Below are 6,121 nucleotides of genomic sequence, written 5' to 3' on the forward strand. Positions count from 1 at the left end.
TAGCCTGTTTGAACCGGATCTAACCAGTTTAAACCGGATCAAGCCAGCTTGAGCCGGTTTGAACCGGCATGAACCGGTTAGAGCTGGTCCAAACCGGTTTGAACCTGCTCAAGCCTGATTAAACCGGAGAGATCCGGTTCAAACCAGTTTCAAACGGATCAAGCCAGCTTGAGCCGGTTTGATCCGGTTCAAACCGGAAAGAGCCGGTCCAAACCGGTTTGAACCAGATCTGACCGGTTTGAACTGGCTCAAAGTGGTTTGAACTGGATGTAACTGGTTTGAAGTGGAACCAGCCGGTTTGAGCCGTATTAAACCAGTATGAACTGGTTAGTGCTGGTCCCAAACGGTTTGAACCGGATCTAACCAGTTGCAACCGGATCAAGCCAGCCTGAGCAGGTTTGAACTGGTTCAAACCAGTTAGAGCCAGTCCCATACGGTTTGAACTGGCTCTAACCGGTTTGAACCGGATCTAACGAGTTTCAACCGGATCAAAGCCAGCTTGAGCCGGATTGATCCGGTTCAAACCGGTTTAGACCGGCTCTAACCGGTTCAAACCGGATCTAACCAGTTTCAACTGGATCAAGCCAGCTTGAGCCGGTTTGATCCGGTTCAAACCGGATATAGCCGGTCCAAACCGGTTTGAACCAGATCTGACCGGTTTGAACTGGCTCAAAGTGGTTTGAACTGGACGTAACTGGTTTGAAGTGGAACCAGCCGGTTTGAGCCGTATTAAACCAGTATGAACTGGTTAGTGCTGGTCCCAACCGGTTTGAACCGGATCTAACCAGTTGCAACCGGATCAAGCCAGCCTGAGCAGGTTTGAACTGGTTCAAACCAGTTAGAGCCAGTCCCATACGGTTTGAACTGGCTCTAACCGGTTTGAACCGGATCTAACGAGTTTCAACCGGATCAAAGCCAGCTTGAGCCGGTTTGATCCGGTTCAAACCGGTTTAGACCGGCTCTAACCGGTTCAAACCGGATCTAACCAGTTTCAACCGGATCAAGCCAGCTTGAGCCGGTTTGATCCGGTTCAAACCGGATATAGCCGGTCGAAACCGTTTCAAACCGGAGCTAGCCAGTTTCAACTGGATCAAGCCAGCTTGAGCCGGTTTGATCCGGTTCAAACCGGATATAGCCGGTCCAAACCGGTTTGAACCAGATCTGACCGGTTTGAACCGGCTCAAAGCGGTTTGAACTGGATGTAACTGGTTTGAACCGGAACCAGCACTGGCTCTAACCGGTTTGAACCGGATCTGACCAGTTTCAACTGGACCAAGCCAGCCTGAGCCGGTTTGATCTGGTTCAAACCGGTAGAACCAGTCCCATATGGTTTGAACTGGCTCTAACCGGTTTGAACCGGATCTGACCAGTTTCAACCGGATCAAGCCAGCCTGAGCAGGTTTGAACCAGTTCAAACCGGATAGAGCCGGTCCAAACTGGTTTGAAGTGGATCTGACTGGTTTGAACTGGCTCTAACCGGCTTGAACCGGATCGAGCCGGATTAGACCAGATAGATCCGGATTGAGCTGGTCCAAACCGGTTTGAACCGGATCTGAGCGGTTTGGACCGCCTCTCATCGGTTTGAACCGGATCTAACCAGTTTCAACTGAATCAATGCAGCGTGAGACTGTTTGATCTGGTTCCAACCTGTTAGAGCCGGTCCCATACGGTTTGAACTGGAACCGGCATGAATTGGTTAGACCCGGTTTGGAACGGCTGTAGCCTGTTTGAACCGGATCTAACCAGTTTAAACCGGATCAAGCCAGCTTGAGCCGGTTTGAACCGGCATGAACCGGTTAGAGCTGGTCCAAACCGGTTTGAACCTGCTCAAGCCTGATTAAACCGGAGAGATCCGGTTCAAACCAGTTTCAAACGGATCAAGCCAGCTTGAGCCGGTTTGATCCGGTTCAAACCGGAAAGAGCCGGTCCAAACCGGTTTGAACCAGATCTGACCGGTTTGAACTGGCTCAAAGTGGTTTGAACTGGATGTAACTGGTTTGAAGTGGAACCAGCCGGTTTGAGCCGTATTAAACCAGTATGAACCAGTTAGTGCTGGTCCCAACCGGTTTGAACCGGATCTGACCAGTTTCAACTGGACCAAGCCAGCCTGAGCCGGTTTGATCTGGTTCAAACCGGTTAGAACCAGTCCCATATGGTTTGAACTGGCTCTAACCGGTTTGAACCGGATCTGACCAGTTTCAACCGGATCAAGCCAGCCTGAGCAGGTTTGAACCAGTTCAAACCGGATAGAGCCGGTCCAAACTGGTTTGAACTGGATCTGAGCGGTTTGGACCGGCTCTCACCGGTTTGAACCGGATCTAACCAGTTTCAACTGAATCAATGCAGCGTGAGACTGTTTGATCCGGTTCCAACCTGTTAGAGCCGGTCCCATACGGTTTGAACTGGAACCGGCATGAATTGGTTAGACCCGGTTTGGAACGGCTTTAGCCTGTTTGAACCGGATCTAACCAGTTTAAACCGGATCAAGCCAGCTTCAGCCGGTTTGAACCGGCATGAACCGGTTAGAGCTGGTCCAAACCGGTTTGAACCTGCTCAAGCCTGATTAAACCGGAGAGATCCGGTTCAAACCAGTTTCAAACGGATCAAGCCAGCTTGAGCCGGTTTGATCCGGTTCAAACCGGAAAGAGCCGGTCCAAACCGGTTTGAACCAGATCTGACCGGTTTGAACTGGCTCAAAGTGGTTTGAACTGGACGTAACTGGTTTGAAGTGGAACCAGCCGGTTTGAGCCGTATTAAACCAGTATGAACTGGTTAGTGCTGGTCCCAACCGGTTTGAACCGGATCTAACCAGTTGCAACCGGATCAAGCCAGCCTGAGCAGGTTTGAACTGGTTCAAACCAGTTAGAGCCAGTCCCATACGGTTTGAACTGGCTCTAACCGGTTTGAACCAGATCTAACGAGTTTCAACCGGATCAAAGCCAGCTCAAGCCGGTTTGATCCGGATCAAACCGGTTTAGACCGGCTCTAACCGGTTCAAACCGGATCTAACCAGTTTCAACTGGATCAAGCCAGCTTGAGCCGGTTTGATCCGGTTCAAACCGGATATAGCCGGTCCAAACCGGTTCAAACCGGATCTAACCAGTTTCAACTGGATCAAGCCAGCTTGAGCCGGTTTGATCCGGTTCAAACCGGATATAGCCGGTCCAAACCGGTTTGAACCAGATCTGACCGGTTTGAACCGGCTCAAAGCGGTTTGAACTGGATGTAACTGGTTTGAACCGGAACCAGCACTGGCTCTAACCGGTTTGAACCGGATCTGACCAGTTTCAACTGGACCAAGCCAGCCTGAGCCGGTTTGATCTGGTTCAAACCGGTTAGAACCAGTCCCATATGGTTTGAAATGGCTCTAACCGGTTTGAACCGGATCTGACCAGTTTCAACCGGATCAAGCCAGCCTGAGCAGGTTTGAACCAGTTCAAACCGGATAGAGCCGGTCCAAACTGGTTTGAACTGGATCTGACTGGTTTCAACTGGCTCTAACCGGCTTGAACCGGATCGAGCCGGATTAGACCAGATAGATCCGGATTGAGCTGGTCCAAACCGGTTTGAACCGGATCTGAGCGGTTTGGACCGGCTCTCACCGGTTTGAACCGGATCTAACCAGTTTCAACTGAATCAATGCAGCGTGAGACTGTTTGATCCGGTTCCAACCTGTTAGAGCCGGTCCCATACGGTTTGAACTGGAACCGGCATGAATTGGTTAGACCCGGTTTGGAACGGCTTTAGCCTGTTTGAACCGGATCTAACCAGTTTAAACCGGATCAAGCCAGCTTGAGCCGGTTTGAACCGGCATGAACCGGTTAGAGCTGGTCCAAACCGGTTTGAACCTGCTCAAGCCTGATTAAACCGGAGAGATCCGGTTCAAACCAGTTTCAAACGGATCAAGCCAGCTTGAGCCGGTTTGATCCGGTTCAAACCGGAAAGAGCCGGTCCAAACCGGTTTGAACCAGATCTGACCGGTTTGAACTGGCTCAAAGTGGTTTGAACTGGATGTAACTGGTTTGAAGTGGAACCAGCCGGTTTGAGCCGTATTAAACCAGTATGAACTGGTTAGTGCTGGTCCCAACCGGTTTGAACCGGATCTAACCAGTTGCAACCGGATCAAGCCAGCCTGAGCAGGTTTGAACTGGTTCAAACCAGTTAGAGCCAGTCCCATACGGTTTGAACTGGCTCTAACCGGTTTGAACCGGATCTAACGAGTTTCAACCGGATCAAAGCCAGCTTGAGCCGGTTTGATCCGGTTCAAACCGGTTTAGACCGGCTCTAACCGGTTCAAACCGGATCTAACCAGTTTCAACTGGATCAAGCCAGCTTGAGCCGGTTTGATCCGGTTCAAACCGGATATAGCCGGTCCAAACCGGTTTGAACCAGATCTGACCGGTTTGAACTGGCTCAAAGCGGTTTGAACTGGATGTAACTGGTTTGAACCGGAATGAGCTGGTTTGAGCTGGTCCAAACCGGTTTGAACCAGATCTGACCGGTTTGAACCGGCTCAAAGCTGTTTGAACTGGATGTAACTGGTTTGAACCGGAACCAGCACTGGCTCTAACCGGTTTGAACCGGATCTGACCAGTTTCAACCGGATCAAGCCAGCCTGAGCAGGTTTGAACCGGTTCAAACCGGATAGAGCCGGTCCAAACTGGTTTGAACTGGATCTGACTGGTTTGAACTGGCTCTAACCGGCTTGAACCGGATCGAGCCGGATTAGACCAGATAGATCCGGATTGAGCTGGTCCAAACCGGTTTGAACCGGATCTGAGCGGTTTGGACCGGCTCTCACCGGTTTGAACCGGATCTAACCAGTTTCAACTGAATCAATGCAGCGTGAGACTGTTTGATCCGGTTCCAACCTGTTAGAGCCGGTCCCATACGGTTTGAACTGGAACCGGCATGAATTGGTTAGACCCGGTTTGGAACGGCTTTAGCCTGTTTGAACCGGATCTAACCAGTTTAAACCGGATCAAGCCAGCTTGAGCCGGTTTGAACCGGCATGAACCGGTTAGAGCTGGTCCAAACCGGTTTGAACCTGCTCAAGCCTGATTAAACCGGAGAGATCCGGTTCAAACCAGTTTCAAACGGATCAAGCCAGCTTGAGCCGGTTTGATCCGGTTCAAACCGGAAAGAGCCGGTCCAAACCGGTTTGAACCAGATCTGACCGGTTTGAACTGGCTCAAAGTGGTTTGAACTGGATGTAACTGGTTTGAAGTGGAACCAGCCGGTTTGAGCCGTATTAAACCAGTATGAACTGGTTAGTGCTGGTCCCAAACGGTTTGAACCGGATCTAACCAGTTGCAACCGGATCAAGCCAGCCTGAGCAGGTTTGAACTGGTTCAAACCAGTTAGAGCCAGTCCCATACGGTTTGAACTGGCTCTAACCGGTTTGAACCGGATCTAACGAGTTTCAACCGGATCAAAGCCAGCTTGAGCCGGATTGATCTGGTTCAAACCGGTTTAGACCGGCTCTAACCGGTTCAAACCGGATCTAACCAGTTTCAACTGGATCAAGCCAGCTTGAGCCGGTTTGATCCGGTTCAAACCGGATATAGCCGGTCCAAACCGGTTTGAACCAGATCTGACCGGTTTGAACTGGCTCAAAGTGGTTTGAACTGGACGTAACTGGTTTGAAGTGGAACCAGCCGGTTTGAGCCGTATTAAACCAGTATGAACTGGTTAGTGCTGGTCCCAACCGGTTTGAACCGGATCTAACCAGTTGCAACCGGATCAAGCCAGCCTGAGCAGGTTTGAACTGGTTCAAACCAGTTAGAGCCAGTCCCATACGGTTTGAACTGGCTCTAACCGGTTTGAACCGGATCTAACGAGTTTCAACCGGATCAAAGCCAGCTTGAGCCGGTTTGATCCGGTTCAAACCGGTTTAGACCGGCTCTAACCGGTTCAAACCGGATCTAACCAGTTTCAACCGGATCAAGCCAGCTTGAGCCGGTTTGATCCGGTTCAAACCGGATATAGCCGGTCGAAACCGTTTCAAACCGGAGCTAGCCAGTTTCAACTGGATCAAGCCAGCTTGAGCCGGTTTGATCCGGTTCAAACCGGATATAGCCGGTCCAAACCGGTTTGAACCAGATCTGACCGGTTTGAACCG

Source organism: Dipodomys spectabilis, unplaced genomic scaffold (assembly GCF_019054845.1).
Source record: "Dipodomys spectabilis isolate Male_0828 unplaced genomic scaffold, ASM1905484v1 ptg000024l, whole genome shotgun sequence".
NCBI lineage: Eukaryota > Metazoa > Chordata > Mammalia > Rodentia > Heteromyidae > Dipodomys > Dipodomys spectabilis.